Here is a 17,667-nt window from a genome sequence, read left to right on the forward strand (position 1 = left end):
GGCCAAGCCCCTGCCTTCATCTCTTCCCGGATTCAACGTTACGTCCTGTCACGTGAACTCCGATCCTCTCACCTCCACCTGCTCACCATTCCCACTTTCTGACGGAAAAAACATGGAGGTTTGAGGTTTTCCTTCTTAGCCCCCCACCTCTGGAACTCTCTTCCCAACGAGCTGAGACTGGTAACATGTTACACCAAATTTAGAACTCTTCTGAAAACTCTTCTGTTTTCACAACCCTACGAATAATACTCCATGGCTCTCACCGCCACAGTTCTTCTTCCCTCAGTGCCATGAAACCGTTTGGTTTAAGCGCGCTTAAGAACTAAATTTAACATAACATAACACTGCCCCATCCCTTTCCCGGTCCCCTGAAGAGTGGGTGGATAGAAGGGAAGAAAGGGAGCATCGGCTGGCACTGGCGAAGCTTAGGCATGCCAAGGAGTTAGCGCAGCTGAGGGTGGAAGAACAGAGGCTAGAGACAGAAATGGTCCTAGCGCAAGAGAGGATGACGGAGAGACTAGCTCAGGTGGGTAGGTTGTCCCCTGAGAGTGATTGTTTTTTTGGACTGGATTTACCGGTGAGGGTGGGATCCAGTGGTGGCAGCGAGAGTGGTTCCAGTGCAGGGAGTCCCACTTCCAGAGCCCAGGAGACGGTGCCTGTGAGAAGTTGGCCTGATGTGCAGTGTTCACTATTCTAGTGATCACTATATATCAGTCCAAACAACCCTTATTGATGATTGGTTGTAAGTCAACCTTATAGACCAGCTATCCTAGTAGCATGGATACGAGCAGTCTAAGGCTAAGACTCTAGAGGGCGTGTTAAGCCAGCTGTTTTACCATCACATTACCCCTTGAACACCCAGTGAAAGGACACCACACAAGTGTTATGAAAATAAACAATGTATTTATTAGAATCCCAACAGCCCTGTACTCTTTATGAGGACAGGGTGCTAGGCACATTACAAAACTCTTACGAAAATACTTAAGTTAGCACGGTATACACAAATGACGAAAAACCATGTACTTTAAAAGTGGAATGCGAAATTACTAGCAGGTAAGTACAGTACTAATAGGCTTTGGAATCGCTAGGACTTGACTATGGAATCGTTAGATTACTTCTAGGAGGCCTAGGGGACTCGGGTGCAGAGTGTGCACTCTCACGCGGGATGCGGGACAAAGTCTATGGTAGCTAGTAACGCTAAAGTTAGTGTTCACGGGCGAACCCGACCTGGTAGGGAGAAAACGACAGTGGATCCTGACCCTTGGATAGTGAGGCTATGCTGGGGCACCGAAATGCCGAAGTTACCTAGCCCAGGGGCTGCAGCTGCATAGGTCTCAAAAGACGTCGGGAATCCTCGTTGCCGGACCAGGAGCCTGGAGAAAAGATGCTGGCAGGCGACCAGTGAAGATAGTTCGAAGTGATCCAAGCCTGGATCTGGAAGATGGATGACACCTGAAAGCAGAGGGGACCAAGTTCGTGACTACTAGCCAGTAGTCAGTGGGCACCAGGAGGGCACCGGATGGTAGTCACCTCAACTAGGTGAGTGGGCGACGCTGTGCTCTGCAGATCTCACGGACCAGGAGGCGTTGTCGGCGACCAGGATGGAGAGGCGAGCTGTCCCACGATGGATGAAGCTGTCGGCGTCGAAGAACCCAGGATTGGGCAACAAAGCCTTGGCTAATTCAAGCCCACGCGGTGGACTCAAAATGGCGTCTTGAGTGGACCAGGAGGGTCCGGGGTGCTCCTCTTCTGGAAGGGAGCAAGAGCCAGTCTGGAGCAACCAGACTAGCAGCAGTGATGTCGTCGGGCGTCGTTCAGAAGGCCACAAGCCAGAGGGCTAGTAGCCAAACAACGCGGTGAGCAGCAAAAAGCAGAAGGGCCCCACGCCGATCGTGGAGATGCTGGGGGGCTGCTCTTCGGTGCTGGAGCTGCTCAGGGTCGGGGCTTCTCGGACCCCAAAGCACTCGCCAGGAAATTACTCGGCGGGCTTGCTGTGCAGAAGTCGTGCAGTCTTGGCACTAGTCGGTCCCTTGAGGTCTCGTCGCACTCACGGTTCTCAGCTTGGCTGTAGAGGTGAGTAGAGGTCGGAGGTGCCAGGGAAGCCGGGTCTTGTCGAGCTGGGCAGTCGGATTCCGGAGGAAGGACTTACAGCAGACCGCAGTGTTCTTGCGATAGTGCCTGCGGATGCAGGGTGACTACTCCTTAGTCACAAGGGAGAATCTTGAAGAAGGAAATCTTGAAGTCCTTTCGCAGAAAGTCGTGTCTTGATTCCAAAGATGATCTAATTTGGAAGGGGGCCTGCTCCTACCTTTATCTGGGAAAAGGGGGCTGGCACGCGACTAGGTCCTGCCCTATGGGTGGGACCAGGAGGGGGGTGGTTACACCCACTTCCTTGGCGGGCTTTTCCCCAGCTCAGGGTCTGGAGTGTCCCTGGAACTGGTTCAAGCCGGCCTATGCATAGTGAGCACCGGGGTGCCACTTGCAGTCACCTTCCTCTGAAGCCCTGCCTACCTAGGATACACAAAATCCTGTCTGGGACGGTGCTGGCACCGCCCCTGGCAGGAAACCCTTTGTCCTTATCTCCTGCTCTGGGAGGACTCCCAGCAGCAGGAGGGCAGACTTGTGTCTCGGTGGCAGCATCCATTTTGTGGAGCTGAGGCTCTGTTTGACTTTAACCGGGGTTAGGGGTTACATACATGTCGTGTCCCTCTAGAAGGGTGGAATGCTAACCCCGTCGCCAGAATTGGCGAGGGGTTAGTATTCCAATTCGTATGACACCTTACTCGACATGTTTTGATAAAGCGATACCAGAGTTGGCATATAACCGCGAGGATTATAATGCACTTAAGAGTATATGGTATGCGATATCATGGAAACGGCTAAGGGATAGATCCCGAAAGCCGCAGACAGGCTCAGCTCATGCCAGAGCACCATCTCACACGATTCCAAGCACTCTGCCTTCAGGATTGTTAAGGCCTTTCATAGGAGTGACTGATAGGAGATCTGTGTGTCCATTTTAGGGTTAGATATAGGTATACTATATCTAAAGCAAAGGGTGAGTACACCACCTTGCCCCAGCTGTCGTGCAGCCAGTTGTGTCAGTTTAGTTAGTCAGTCCAGGGGTGGCACAATACATGCTTCAGCCCCTGGGAGACTTCTGGGTGCACCTCAGCCCTGGGTACAGGGACTTGGAGAGGGCCCAGTGCCAATTCAGTACCTGAGTACAATTTGGATAGAGAGAACAGCTAGGCTGTGGGTCTGATTAGCAGGCCCACAGCCAGGGAAAGTCGTAAACCAGTGCAGCAAAAAGCAAAAATCTGGGTGATCATAGGATTGCAGACCCTACTCTCCTACATGACCCCCCCCAAACTTTGGGACAATAAACTAACCTTGACCAGGTGAGTCTTCTTGCTCTAAGTGGAAATACCTGGAGAGCCCATCAGCATTGCTGTGATCAGTACCAGGTCTATGCTCCACTGTAAAATCCATCCCCTGTAGGGAAATGGACCACCTAAGCAGTTTGGGGTTTTCACCCTTCATCTGATTTAGCCACAAGAGGGGCTTATGGTCGGTCTGAATGGTGAAGTGAGTGCCAAACAAGTAGGCCCTCAGCTTCTTCAGGGCCCAAACCACAGCAAAGGCCTCCCTCTCAATAGCTGACCAATTTTTCTCTCTGGGGGTCAGCCTCCTACTAATGAAAGCAATAGGCTGATCATTACCATCAAAATTCAGTTGAGACAGAACAGCTCCCACACCCAACTCAGAAGCATCTGTTTGGACAATGAATGGCTTGGAGTAATCTGGACTCTTAAGGATAGGTGCTGTGCACATGGCCTGCTTGAGGTCATTGAATGCTTTCTGACAGCTTGCTGTCCACTGAACTTTCTTTGGCATCTTTTTGCTTGTCAGGTCATTAAGAGGGGTCACTATGGACCCATAATTTCTGACAAACTTCCTATAGTAACCAGTCAGGCCCAAGAAAGCTCGAACCTGAGTCTGGGTGATTGGAGGAGCCCAGTCCTGGATGGCCTGTATTTTACTCTCCAATGGCTGAACCTGGCCTCCGCCTACAAGGTGGCCCAGGTATACAACCTGTGTCTGCCCTATCTGGAACTTTGTGGCCTTGATAGTGAGGCCTGCCTTTTGCAGAGCCTCTAACACTTTCCTCAGGTGGACCAGGTGATCCTCCCAGGTGGAGCTAAAGACAGCAATATCGTCAAGATATGCTGCACAGAAGTCATCCAGCCCAGTGAGGACTTGATTCACCAACCTTTGGAAGGTGGCAGGTGCATTTTTCAAACCAAAGGGCATTACCACAAATTGATAATGCCCACCAGGGGTAGAAAATGCTGTCTTGGGTTTGGCCTCCTCAGCTAACCTGATTTGCCAATACCCAGCTGTCAAATCAAATGTACTTAAGAAGTTGGCAGAAGCCAATTTATCTATAAGTTCATCTGCTCTTGGTATTGGGTGGGCATCAGTCTTAGTGACTGCATTGAGGCCTCTGTAGTCTACGCAAAACCTCATCTCTTTCTTACCACCCTGGGTGTGAGGCTTTGGCACTAGAACTACTGGGCTAGCCCAAGGGCTATCTGAGGGCTCAATGACTCCCAGTTCCAACATTTTCTGCACTTCAGTTTTGATGCAGTCTCTAACATGATCAGGCTGTCTGTAGATTTTACTCTTGACAGGCAGACTGTCTCCAGTGTCAACATCATGGGTACACCAATCAGTTTGGCTGGGTGTCAGAGAGAACATATGTCTGAAGGATTGCAGAACTTGCCTGCAATCCTGTTGCTGATGTTCAGTGAGGCTGCCACAAAAGACAACACCATCAACTGATCCATCATCAGGATTCTGAGTGAGCAGGTCTGGGAGAGGGTCACTCTCTTCCTCCTGTCCCTCATCTGTGGCCATGAGCAAGCTCATGTCCTTCCTGTCAACATATGCCTTGAGCCTGTTAACATGGAGCACTCTGAGAGGGCTCCTGGGAGTTCCAAGGTCCACCAAGTAGGTAACCTCTCCCTTTTGCTCAATGATGGTGTGGGGCCCAGACCATTTGTCTTTCAGAGCTGCTGGGGCCACTGGCTCCAGCACCCACACCTTCTGTCCTGGCTGGTACACAGTCAGAACAGCCTTTTGGTCATGCCAAGCTTTTTGAAGTTCTTGGCTGGCCTCAAGGTTTTTAGATGCCTTTTCCATGTACTCAGCCATCCTGGAGCGGAGACCAAGTACATAGTCCACTATGTTGGTTGCAGGCTTTTTGAGAGGTCTCTCCCATCCTTCCTTCACCAAACACAGGGGTCCTCTTACAGGATGCCCATACAGAAGCTCAAAAGGGCTGTAGCCAACCCCCTTCTGTGGGACCTCTCTGTAAGCAAACAAGAGGCAGGGGATCAGGACATCCCATCTTCTCCTAAGAGTTTCAGGTAGTCCATGAATCATCCCTTTGAGGGTCCTGTTGAATCTCTCAACAAGCCCATTGCATTGTGGATGATAGGGTGTGGTGAACTTGTAGTTCACACCACACTCCTTCCACATTGCAGTCAGATATCCTGACATGAAGTTTGTACCTCTGTCAGAAACGACCTCCTTAGGGAAACCCACTCTGGAGAACACTCCAACTAGGGCTCTTGCCACTACAGGTGCTGTAGTGGTCCTAAGTGGTATAGCTTCAGGATACCTGGTGGCATGATCCACCACCACCAGTATAAACTTGTGCCCTGATGCTGTCTGGGGTTCCATTGGACCAACAATGTCAATCCCCACTCTTTCAAAGGGGACCCCCACCACAGGTAGTGGTATGAGGGGGGCCTTTGTTGTGCCACCTGACTTACCACTGGCTTGGCAAGTGACACAGGAGCGACAAAACTCCTTGGTATTCTCATTCATGTGGGGCCAGTGAAAGTGTGAGACAAGCCTGTCCCAAGTCTTTGTCTGGCCTAAGTGACCTGCAAGGGGAATCTCATGGGCCAAGGTGAGAAGGAAACCTCTCAGGGACAAGGGGATGACCAGCCTCCTGGTTGCACCAGGCTTGGGGTCTCTTGACTCAGAGTACAGGAGTCCATCTTCCCAGTATACCCTGTGGGCACCTGTGGCATTCCCTGCAGCCTCAGCAGCAGCCTGCTGTCTGAGGGGTTCAAGGGAAGGGCAGTCTAACTGTGCCTTCCCCAGGTCTGCTCTGGAGGGTCCCCCTGAGCCCAGAAACTCAACTTGATCAAGTTCAAGCTCTTTAGGCTCAGTTTCCCTCAGTTCTCTCAGATCAGCCTCCTCAGAGACTTGATCCTCAACCTGGGGCAAAGGGGAAGGCAAAGCCTTAACCCTACTGCTCTTCTTCTTGGGAGGTGTCTGGTCCATAATTTCAGGATCCAGCACCTGTTCAGTGGGGCATTTTCTGGCCTGTGACCTAGTCACAGCAAGCACATGTGCTGGCAAGCCTAACATTTCCATGTGAGTCCTCTGATCCACCTCTGACCATTGTGATGACTCCAAATCATTGCCCAACAAACAATCAACTGGGAGGTCTGAACTGACTACAACTTTCTTTTGTCCCTTCACTCCACCCCAGGAGAAAGCCACAATCGCCACACTATGACTAGTAGTGACGTTGCTAGCATTCACCAGGAAATCAGTACCTGGCATGATCTGTCCAGGGTCCACAAAGTTAGGTGTCACCATGGTGACACTGGCACAAGTGTCCCTATAGGCCTGAGCCATTTTGCCATTAATCAAAGGTGTCTGCCTGTATTTGCCCAAAGTATTGGGACTTATCTCAGGGGACATATCCATATCCCCTGTACAGACAAGGACAGCCTGAGTGAGTGTGCCAACTAAGTTGTCAGACCCCTCAGTACCCAAGGTTAACCCAACTAATGCCTTGGGAGGTACACTACCACTACTGACTGTACTAGGGGGTGCAGTTGCCTTAGGGGCTGTAGTGGCAGGAGTTTGTCCTCCTCTTTTGGTGCACTCACTAAACCAGTGAGACTTACTTTTGCAGTACTGGCACCACCTTTTTGACTGGCCTTCTTGAGTCTTCTTCTTCTGGGAAGCCTGACCCCCACCCTCTTTGGTTTGTTGGGGACCTGGTGAAGACTTCTGGTCATTTTGTTCACTCTTTGCATTACCCTTCTGGTCTGCTTTCTTCTGACCACCCTGGTTCTGGTTCTGGTTCTGCTTGATCCTTGTCCTGACCCATTTGTCTGCCTTCTTTCCCAATTCTTGGGGAGAGGTCAGATCTGAATCAACAAGGTGCTGGTGCAACAACTGGTTCTGACAATTGTTTAAAATTTGTTCTCTCATCATAAGATTATACAATCCTGTGTAATCTGTAACCTTGCTACCCAGCAACCAGCCCTCCAAAGCCTTAGTGGCACAATCCACAAAGTCAGACCAGTCCTGAGACTGAGTTTTCTGGGTGTCTCTGAACAGCAACCTGTACTGCTCAGTGGTTAAACCAAACCCATCAATCAGTGCATTTTTCAGGACCTGGTAATCATTAGCATCCTCCACTCTTGTAGTGAGGAGCTTATCTCTACCTTTACCATCAAAGGAGAGCCACAGTATAGCTGCCCACTGACTTCGGGGAATGCACTGCACAGTGCAGGCCCTCTCCAAAGCAGCCATCCATTTCTGGATATCATCCCCTTGCTTAAAGGGGGGCACTATCTTAGTCAGGTGTTTAGTATCTAAACCCTTCTCTCTATCTCTTGGGAGATTGCTGCCACCAGTGGGAGCTAGCCCACTCATCTGCTGCTCTCTAGCAAAGGCAAGCTTTTCTTTGGCCAGGGCAAGTTCTTCCCTTTCAATCCTCAGAGCAGCCTGTCTCATTCTAGCTTCATGCTCTATTCTCTGAGGGGAAGTCACTCTCCTCTGTGGAGAGTTCCTCCTCCTCTGGGAAGAGGCATTAGAGTGCAGAGATCTATTGGAGTCCCTAGAAAGAGATCTATCTCTCCTAACTCCAAGGTTAGGCCCACTTCGGGTTAGTACTGGGGGTCCCCCAGATCCTAGCCCAAGTAAGTCTAAGTTGGCCCTGGTTAGCCTTCTGACTACCTCAAGACCTTTGTCTACCTCATCCCCAGAGAGTTCCTCCTGATCCTCCTCCTCCTCAACTGCAGTAGCAGTGTTGGGGAGGTCTGGATCCCCAGAGGTTGGCATGTTCTCATGTAACTGAGAAATCTTTCTGGCATCATATGTCTCTAAGAGACCTATCAGAAAGGGAATGGTGGGGTTAGACCCCTGCTTCAGTTTCCTGGAGGTACAGACTTGTCTCATCTCCTGGAAACTGAGAGCTGCATATCTTGAAGTGACCTGTGGAGGGTCAACACTTACCAGGGGAGTCTCAGTGGACTCTCCATGGTTAGACATGCTTTTCTAGTGAGGTGTAAGTGGTGCACTTACCTACACTATATGTTTGCCTACTGATCCCTTGCTAGAGTTGTAGTTTAGGGTGTGCTAGGCCCTAGGAGCTACAACAGCTGGTTCAGTAGAACTCAGAGTATTCTAAGCTAAGTTATATGTACCTTTAGTACTTATGTGATCTTTCACAAGATATTCTTAGGATATGTGTGGTAAAACAACAGCAAGCTCAAATCCCAACCGCTGCTCACCAATGTGAGAAGTTGGCCTGATGTGCAGTGTTCACTATTCTAGTGATCACTATATATCAGTCCAAACAACCCTTATTTATGATTGGTTGTAAGTCAACCTTATAGACCAGCTATCCTAGTAGCATGGATACGAGCAGTCTAAGGCTAAGACTCTAGAGGGCGTGTTAAGCCAGCTGTTTTACCATCACATTACCCCTTGAACACCCAGTGAAAGGACACCACACAAGTGTTATGAAAATAAACAATGTATTTATTAGAATCCCAACAGCCCTGTACTCTTTATGAGGACAGGGTGCTAGGCACACAACAAAACTCTTACGAAAATACTTAAGTTAGCATGGTATACACAAATGCCCGAGGGGCACGAAAAACCATATACTTTAAAAGTGGAATGCGAAATTACTAGCAGGTAAGTACAGTACTAATAGGCTTTGGAATCGCTAGGACTTGACTATGGAATCGTTAGATTACTTCTAGGAGGCCTAGGGGACTCGGGTGCAGAGTGTGCACTCTCACGCGGGATGCGGGACAAAGTCTATGGTAGCTAGTAACGCTAAAGTTAGTGTTCACGGGCGAACCCGACCTGGTAGGGAGAAAACGACAGTGGATCCTGACCCTTGGATAGTGAGGCTATGCTGGGGCACCGAAATCCCGAAGTTACCTAGCCCAGGGGCTGCAGCTGCATAGGTCTCAAAAGACGTCGGGAATCCTCGTTGCCGGACCAGGAGCCTGGAGAAAAGATGCTGGCAGGCGACCAGTGAAGATAGTTCGAAGTGATCCAAGCCTGGATCTTGAAGATGGATGACACCTGAAAGCAGAGGGGACCAAGTTCGTGACTACTAGCCAGTAGTCAGTGGGCACCAGGAGGGCACCGGATGGTAGTCACCTCGACTAGGTGAGTGGGCGACGCTGTGCTCTGCAGATCTCACGGACCAGGAGGCGTTGTCGGCGACCAGGATGGAGAGGCGAGCTGTCCCACGATGGATGAAGCTGTCGGCGTCGAAGAACCCAGGATTGGGCAACAAAGCCTTGGCTAATTCAAGCCCACGCGGTGGACTCAAAATGGCGTCTTGAGTGGACCAGGAGGGTCCGGGGTGCTCCTCTTCTGGAAGGGAGCAAGAGCCAGTCTGGAGCAACCAGACTAGCAGCAGTGATGTCGTCGGGCGTCGTTCAGAAGGCCACAAGCCAGCGGGCTAGTAGCCAAACAACGCGGTGAGCAGCAAAAAGCAGAAGGGCCCCACGCCGATCGTGAGATGCTGGGGGGCTGCTCTTCGGTGCTGGAGCTGCTCAGGGTCGGGGCTTCTCGGACCCCAAAGCACTCGCCAGGAAATTACTCGGCGGGCTTGCTGTGCAGAAGTCGTGCGGTCTTGGCACTAGTCGGTCCCTTGAGGTCTCGTCGCACTCACGGTTCTCAGCTTGGCTGTAGAGGTGAGTAGAGGTCGGAGGTGCCAGGGAAGCCGGGTCTTGTCGAGCTGGGCAGTCGGATTCCGGAGGAAGGACTTACAGCAGACCGCAGTGTTCTTGCGATAGTGCCTGCGGATGCAGGGTGACTACTCCTTAGTCACAAGGGAGAATCTTGAAGAAGGAAATCTTGAAGTCCTTTCGCAGAAAGTCGTGTCTTGATTCCAAAGATGATCTAATTTGGAAGGGGGCCTGCTCCTACCTTTATCTGGGAAAAGGGGGCTGGCACGCGACTAGGTCCTGCCCTATGGGTGGGACCAGGAGGGGGGTGGTTACACCCACTTCCTTGGCGGGCTTTTCCCCAGCTCAGGGTCTGGAGTGTCCCTGGAACTGGTTCAAGCCGGCCTATGCATAGTGAGCACCGGGGTGCCACTTGCAGTCACCTTCCTCTGAAGCCCTGCCTACCTAGGATACACAAAATCCTGTCTGGGACGGTGCTGGCACCGCCCCTGGCAGGAAACCCTTTGTCCTTATCTCCTGCTCTGGGAGGACTCCCAGCAGCAGGAGGGCAGACTTGTGTCTCGGTGGCAGCATCCATTTTGTGGAGCTGAGGCTTTGTTTGACTTTAACCGGGGTTAGGGGTTACATACATGTCGTGTCCCTCTAGAAGGGTGGAATGCTAACCCCGTCGCCAGAATTGGCGAGGGGTTAGTATTCCAATTCGTATGACACCTTACTCGACATGTTTTGATAAAGCGATACCAGAGTTGGCATATAACCGCGAGGATTATAATGCACTTAAGAGTATATGGTATGCGATATCATGGAAACGGCTAAGGGATAGATCCCGAAAGCCGCAGACAGGCTCAGCTCATGCCAGAGCACCATCTCACACGATTCCAAGCACTCTGCCTTCAGGATTGTTAAGGCCTGCCATAGGAGTGACTGATAGGAGATCTGTGTGTCCATTTTAGGGTTAGATATAGGTATACTATATCTAAAGCAAAGGGTGAGTACACCACCTTGCCCCAGCTGTCGTGCAGCCAGTTGTGTCAGTTTAGTTAGTCAGTCCAGGGGTGGCACAATACATGCTTCAGCCCCTGGGAGATTTCTGGGTGCACCTCAGCCCTGGGTACAGGGACTTGGAGAGGGCCCAGTGCCAATTCAGTACCTGAGTACAATTTGGATAGAGAGAACAGCTAGGCTGTGGGTCTGATTAGCAGGCCCACAGCCAGGGAAAGTCGTAAACCAGTGCAGCAAAAAGCAAAAATCTGGGTGATCATAGGATTGCAGACCCTACTCTCCTACAGTGCCTGATACCCAGGAAGAGGGGGACGGGTTAGTGTTCAGGGGCAGGGGAAAGCTGTCCCACCAGTCCTAGGGAGAGTTTGAGGAGGAGTGTGGGACTGCACTGGAGGATTGGGTGGTGAGTAGAGCAGTGGAGGATTGGGAAGGGCTGTGCCAAGCAGTCATCAGAGAGCACATGCTGAGGAGTTGTTTCTCAAGTCTGCGTCACCATCTGTTGCAGTGTGGGTTCTCAGACCCCAGGGAACTTGCACGGGAGGCAGACCTTTGGGTAAGTGCCAGAGAGTCTGAGACGACATTGGGGAGTGATCCAGAAGGGAATGGTGCGGGGATCGTCTGACCCAGCGAGGCGGGAGAGGTGAGGAAAAGCCCAGCTAGGTCCCAGGATAGTGAGAGGGTTTTAGGGCCTCACATCCCATCTACAGGATGGAGTGAGACGGGGAGGTGTCCCAAGATGCCCCAACCACAGTCACAGGGCCTGGAGAGTTTGATAAGTGAACCCCAGGTTGGGAGCCTAAGCTGTCCAGATGTGTCTTCCAGTGAAAGGGATCCCCTCGTGTCAGGAGAAGCTGGAGCATCAGTAATCGGAGCTCCAGGGGTTCAGGGGTTTGACCAGTCGCAGGGTTTAGATCCTGGACTGGGGTTCCAGGTTCAGGGGTTGCCTGACCTGGAGGGTGGGGCACCTGTAAACGAGGTCCCTACCGGATTGACTCCCAGGGGAACTTCTCTAGGTAGGAGGGTGCGTAACTCTGGGAGGGGGTACAGAGGGAGGAAGGTCTCTCCTCTGTCACCGGCTCAGGCACAGGGCGCAGATCCCGGGTTGGGTGGCCAAGTTCAGGGGTTGCCTGACCTGGCAGGAGGGACAACTGTAAACAGTGTCCCCCCGGAATTGACTCTCAGGGGTACTACTCCAGTTAGGAGGGTGCGGAACTCTGGGAGGGGGTGCAGGGGGAGGGAGGACTCACCCCTGTCACCGGTTTAACCTGAGGGTTTCGACTCCAGGTTGGGGAGAGAGAGGTTATCTGAGGGTGTCTCCAGGAGAAGGAGAGGGCGGAACCCCAGAAGGAGAGGTAGGGGGAGGAGAGCCTTGCCCCTAGTGGCTGGTCAGCCTGAGGGTTCGGACCCCAGGTGGGACGACCAGTGGCAGTTCGGTAGGAGGAGAATGGTCAAAAGGTACTTCGGGCCTGAGGCTAGAGCCTCCCACTCTGTGCAAGAGCAAGGGCCAGAGGCTTCTGGATGGCCTAGAGGCCAGTCCTGGCCACATCCCACTAGAGAACACCAGTGGGGTGGGTTTGGTTGGAGAAGGGAGGGTTGCAAGAGTGAACCATCGGGTTCCGGAGTGGAGAAGAACCTGCAGATGCCCCTGCAGTTGCGGGCCTGCGTCCACCTTTTTCCGCCCCAAGCAGGGAAGCCCATCAAGGCAATGATTGGTCTACCCTGGCTTTTGGCTGGGGGGGAGTTGTGTTGGACTTGGCCCTTTTTCCCCCAATTTTTTTTCGCTTTTTGCCCCCCTAATTTGAGATATCTCCCCCATGGTAATAAACCTGTATAGGCCATGTGTGGTGTGAGACGCCATGTTAATGTGTAATGTCATGCAATGGTGTGAGCACTTGTGAATGTAACCCATTGTAAATAGGTACCCTGGTAAATTGCTGTGTTTTTAAAATGGATGCCAAGGCTATGTGTTGTGCCACCTGACTGCAGGGGGTTAGCAGTCTAGTTGTTAAGTACCCAGCCACCCCAGCATTCGGAGGGAAAACCTGGCACCCAGGGTGCTCTACTCCTCCCCCTGAGCCAGTTTAGACCAGTTTGCCCCAAGATTCTAGAAGGTTCTGGCACTGTCTGAGAGGAGGGTATAAGTAAGGGGGATGTGCCACCATGCAGTGAGACAGAGCTGGGACAGGAAGGCGAGGGGACCTGCTGCAAGAGGATAGCGCCACTTGGGCCTGTGTGCTGGGCCCTGCACCCATCTAGGACCCCCCTACTGTCCCCAGGGCTTGTGAGCCCCACTTCAGGAGTTCAGGCTGCTGTGTGGGAGGAGGGTCACGCTGCAGTGGGGATGGTGAAAGCCTACCACCCTGCTTTGATGATGCCCCCACTACCTGCTGACCTGCCCCAGTAGTGCCTACTGTTCTGTCCCCAGGGCCCCTGAGGAAGGAGGGCCCCCCTAGGTCCCTGGAGCTGTCTGGACCTCGCACCACGCAAGCGCTGCGTGAAGAAGCGCCCAAAAAGGGAAGGAGTGCTGTGGACTGGAACCCCCCCAGGTGGTGAGGAGTGTGCCCCTGGGGATGGCTGTGGAACTGTCCGCCCCTCTTGCGATGGGTGCCTGCCAAGCGCTATACCTATCAAGCGCTATCCTCGTGAAGCTGTGACTCTTTGGAAGCGCTGTGCTGTGAGGAGCTGCCTGTTAAGTGCTATAACTTTGAAGCGCTGGGGAAGTGCTATATTCCTGCCCCCAAATCGCCTCGGTGTACTCTAAGTACTTTCACTTCCCAGCGAGCCGTGTTGGGAGGATTGTGTGGCCCCAAAATGAACTATGGAGTGAATAGCGCCGCGGGAGCCTACCCCTCATCGCTGCCGTCATCACCGCCGCAGCCAGTGTTGGCGCTGCCTCGCGCCGGTTGTAAGCTGCTGCAATCACCGCCGCGGCCCGGCGCTGCCTTGGAGAGGCCTCCGCTGCTGTGGGTGTCGTCGCGGCAGCCCCCGGCACCAGGAGAGGGCCGCCGGAGTGAGGAGAGGGCCGCGTTAGGCCCTGAAGCCGACAAGGCCTGCATCACGTGGCTGGGGCGCCGGTGCGTCACCAGCCGCGCCCCCAGCCCGCCGCGCACGGACTGGCCCGCGCGGCCGCGCCCCTGAAGGCCGCGTACAGATTGGCTGCCGGCCGGGCAGCCAGAGGAAGAGAAGCCGACCCTAAGCCCCGGGTCCCCGTGAGGAAGGGTGAACCCGGGTGAAGCCGGGGGGTGAGAGGCGCCGTTGCGGGGCCCCCGTGGTCTAGAGGGAGCCCCGTGGAGAGCGACCGGAGCGGGAGCCCACCCCACCGGTCTGTGCCCCCGCGAGAGGAGCGGCATGCCACCTGGAGGGCTCCGTGTGCAGAGGGTGCCCTGCCATCGGGAGGGAGGCTGCTGGAACGCGGGCAGGGCCACCGGGTGTGGGGAGAGTCCCGTGAGTCAAGCGCTGTGCGGCCGGGGCCTCGAGGCACATTGTCGGTGCCTGCCCTATAGTCAAGGAGACCCCAGAGAAGCCGGAGCCTCCTCCTTCCCCCGCTGGACTGCCGGTGAGTTGGGACTCGGCCGCATAGTGGGTTGGGGGCGTATCGGGGCATTTGGTCGATGCCCGCCCCCTGGAGACTGGAGTGGGGTCCGTTGGCCCAGATTAGCCTGGGGAGAGCCTGCAACTGGGTCCAGAGTGACTCGAAGTCCCCACGAATCGGGCCAGGACCTACATTAGGCCCTCAGTGTCTGTTGGTTGGGGCTGGAACCGGAGCACAGTGTTGGTGCCCGCCCCCCTATGACTGGCAATCTTGGAGACCTCCTGTTAGCACACCATGTTTTAGGTGCCCCCATTTATGCCCGTATAGGTGGTAGTTAGGCCCTGGACTGGGCAGCCGCCTGAAGAGCGAACTGGCGTTGATACCTATTGGTTCCCTGTTACCTTTTGTGCCTAGGGTACCAGTCAGGTTATGAAACTCATTTTCAGATGTTTCCTGCCCCATGATGCCTGCGTAGGCCTGATATCCAATCTGCATGTCTATGCCCCGAGGATGGTTTGCCCTATGTTGAGGTTCTTAGGCCTAAAGTTTCATGCCCATGTTAAATGCGTTTAGGCTAAGGTTGATGCCCACAGGTCCATGTTGGAGGGAAGTGCTTTTGCGCCTAAAGTGTTCCCTGCCTCAGGATTTAGGCCTGCTGTACGCTCAATTATTCTTTTGTTGCAGGGGATGCAGATGTCATGCAGGAGGTGCCGTCATGCCTAATGTTTCATCCTATGCTGATGTTATGCCTACTGTTTTCCCTGACTAGGGTATATGCCCCCAGGTTCAATGTGATTTAGGCCTGGTTTTTTTCAGGTGTTCCATCCGTGGCTAAAGCTGTTGATGCCACTTATATGTGCACAGGGGTACCGGCCTACTGAGTTCAGGCATGTTGTGCTTGCCTGCCTAATGTTTATCTTATCAGGATCTGCCCACAGGCCGATGCCTAGTGTTCTTCCCTCATCTGGATACTGCTGATAGTGGAAAGTTCATTCTTGCTCTATGAGATGGGTACGCCTATTTAATGAAATGTTTATGCCTATGCCAGATGTTAAGGCCAGGTGCCGCCTGTTTCTTTCCACAGGAGATGCGGATGCAGGCCCTGCTGGGTGTTTATGCTTAATGTTGTGTTTTACACTTACAGCTGCCTACCAAGTGGAGGCCAAGGATTAGAGCCTGAGTTGGACCTGCAATATTGACCCCAGGTTTCATGTCAATTTGATCACATTCTTTTTATTTCAACCATGGACTCACGGACTTAACCATTTTTCCCATTTTTCCCTTGTAAATAATCCCCCTGATATACTTTGCTCTGGCGCCAGTTGGCGCCCTGTTGTGAATTCCACTGTTATGGTGCTTTACCTTCGCAGGTTCGAGATAATACAGAACTTATTCTTTTTCCAACTCGAACTGGTGTTGTGTCTCTTTTGTGGTGTGCCTGGTGTGTCGTATGTGGGTACTGCGTGGATGCTTCACATGTCCTCTGAAGTTTGGCCTGCCCGCTCGGTTCCTTGCTACCCCCGGTAGAAGTGGCAACCCCATTTCTAACACAGGGTACACCGGGACACCCCTCCAACGCTGGGGGTTCCCTTCCGGGGACAAGATGGCTATGCCCGGACAACACCTCCCTAGTCGTCCGGGGCTCTCTCCTCCAGCCCACGGCGTGGCAAAGTGCCCGAGATGGGCTCCATGGGTCCCGGGCAGTCCTCCCCCGAGCGTCCTGGTCAGAGAGCTCTGGTGGTCATCCCCGTGCCTGAGGCTCAGCGGGGGTCCCCGAGCCCCCGTGAAGTGGAGCCCCTGAGCCCTGCGTGGGCAGGTGGGACCTCTACCGTGAAGGCTCGGGGTGGGCAGATGGGAGTCCTTTCAGTCCCGGCCATCTGGTTGCACCTTTCCCCTCGGCCATCTGGTTGCAAGCAACGCTTTCCAATGGGGCGACCAGATGGCTGGGCTGCCCTGGAAGTCCTGATGAGGGTTCATTTGCCTCCCCGATCCCATCCAGGGCTCCAGGAGGTTGGGTACATCTGGGCCTAGAGTCCCCTGAGTCTCTCGGTGCGCACGGGTTCCCAGAAAGAGGAGTGGCTTTCCTCTGGATTAGTAGGGGCAGGGTATGCCAGAACACCACCCCCGGGGTGGCGGTACTTTGCCAGGGACCAGATGGTCTATGCCCGGACAAAACCTCCCCTCCATCCGAGGTCTCCCTCCTCCGGCCCACAGCTTGGCAATGTGCCCCGGGACGGGTTCCATGGGTCCCGGGCAGTCCTCCCCCAGGTGGCTGGGCCAGAGAGCTCCGGTGGTCCTCCCCATGCCTGAAGCCTAGCCGGTGTCGGGGGCGCTAGAGGGTGTGCACACAGCATGGCCGCCTTGTGGTGAGGCTCCTGTTCCCTGGCACATAAATCCGGAAATTATCCTGACTAACTGGAAGATAGGCAAACCCAAACTATGTTTTATGGTTGCCAACATACCCCCCCAGACTCAATCCGACTTTGGTGAGGCTACGACCTGCGGTGCCTGAGAAAAGCGGCGTGGCATTTTCCCCCGAGGGCGAGACAGCGCTAGGAAAGCCCGGGGACTGCCACGAGGGGGCAGGCCCGGGACAACGACCTTGACCGGAGGCTCTGAGGCACCTACCACACTTGTCGTGCTACGGGCGATGTGAACCCCCCCTCCCCCTGCAGGAGATAGTGGGGCTACAGGGGACGTGTGCGGAGCGGTGAAATAACAAAATAGCGGCACCGAACTGTAAGTTTTTTTGCGGGCTATTGGACCCCCCCACCCACTGCATCGAGACCTGCAACGGCCCGGGCGGAGGAGCAGGCGACCCAGCGCTACAACCCCTGAGACAGATGTAACTACCGGACTCCCTTTTGGGTGCAGGTGACTTTGATATGAACATCATTGCCCCCCCCCCCTGCAGAGCCTTGGGATCTGCGGCGGGGCAGACGCGCTGTGTCACTGCGAGAGGCGCTGGTGCGGTGTGTTGGAGCTGCGCCCTGACCTGATTCGGACGCAGCGGTAAGAAAAGCGCGCTACAGAGGTGTGGAAGGCGCGGGCCGGGCAGCATAGACTTACCTGATACGCCAAGATTAGTGGCTGCCCCCCTTG

This window comes from Lissotriton helveticus, chromosome 6 (assembly GCF_964261635.1).
Source record: "Lissotriton helveticus chromosome 6, aLisHel1.1, whole genome shotgun sequence".
In the NCBI taxonomy this organism is placed as follows: Eukaryota; Metazoa; Chordata; class Amphibia; order Caudata; family Salamandridae; genus Lissotriton; species Lissotriton helveticus.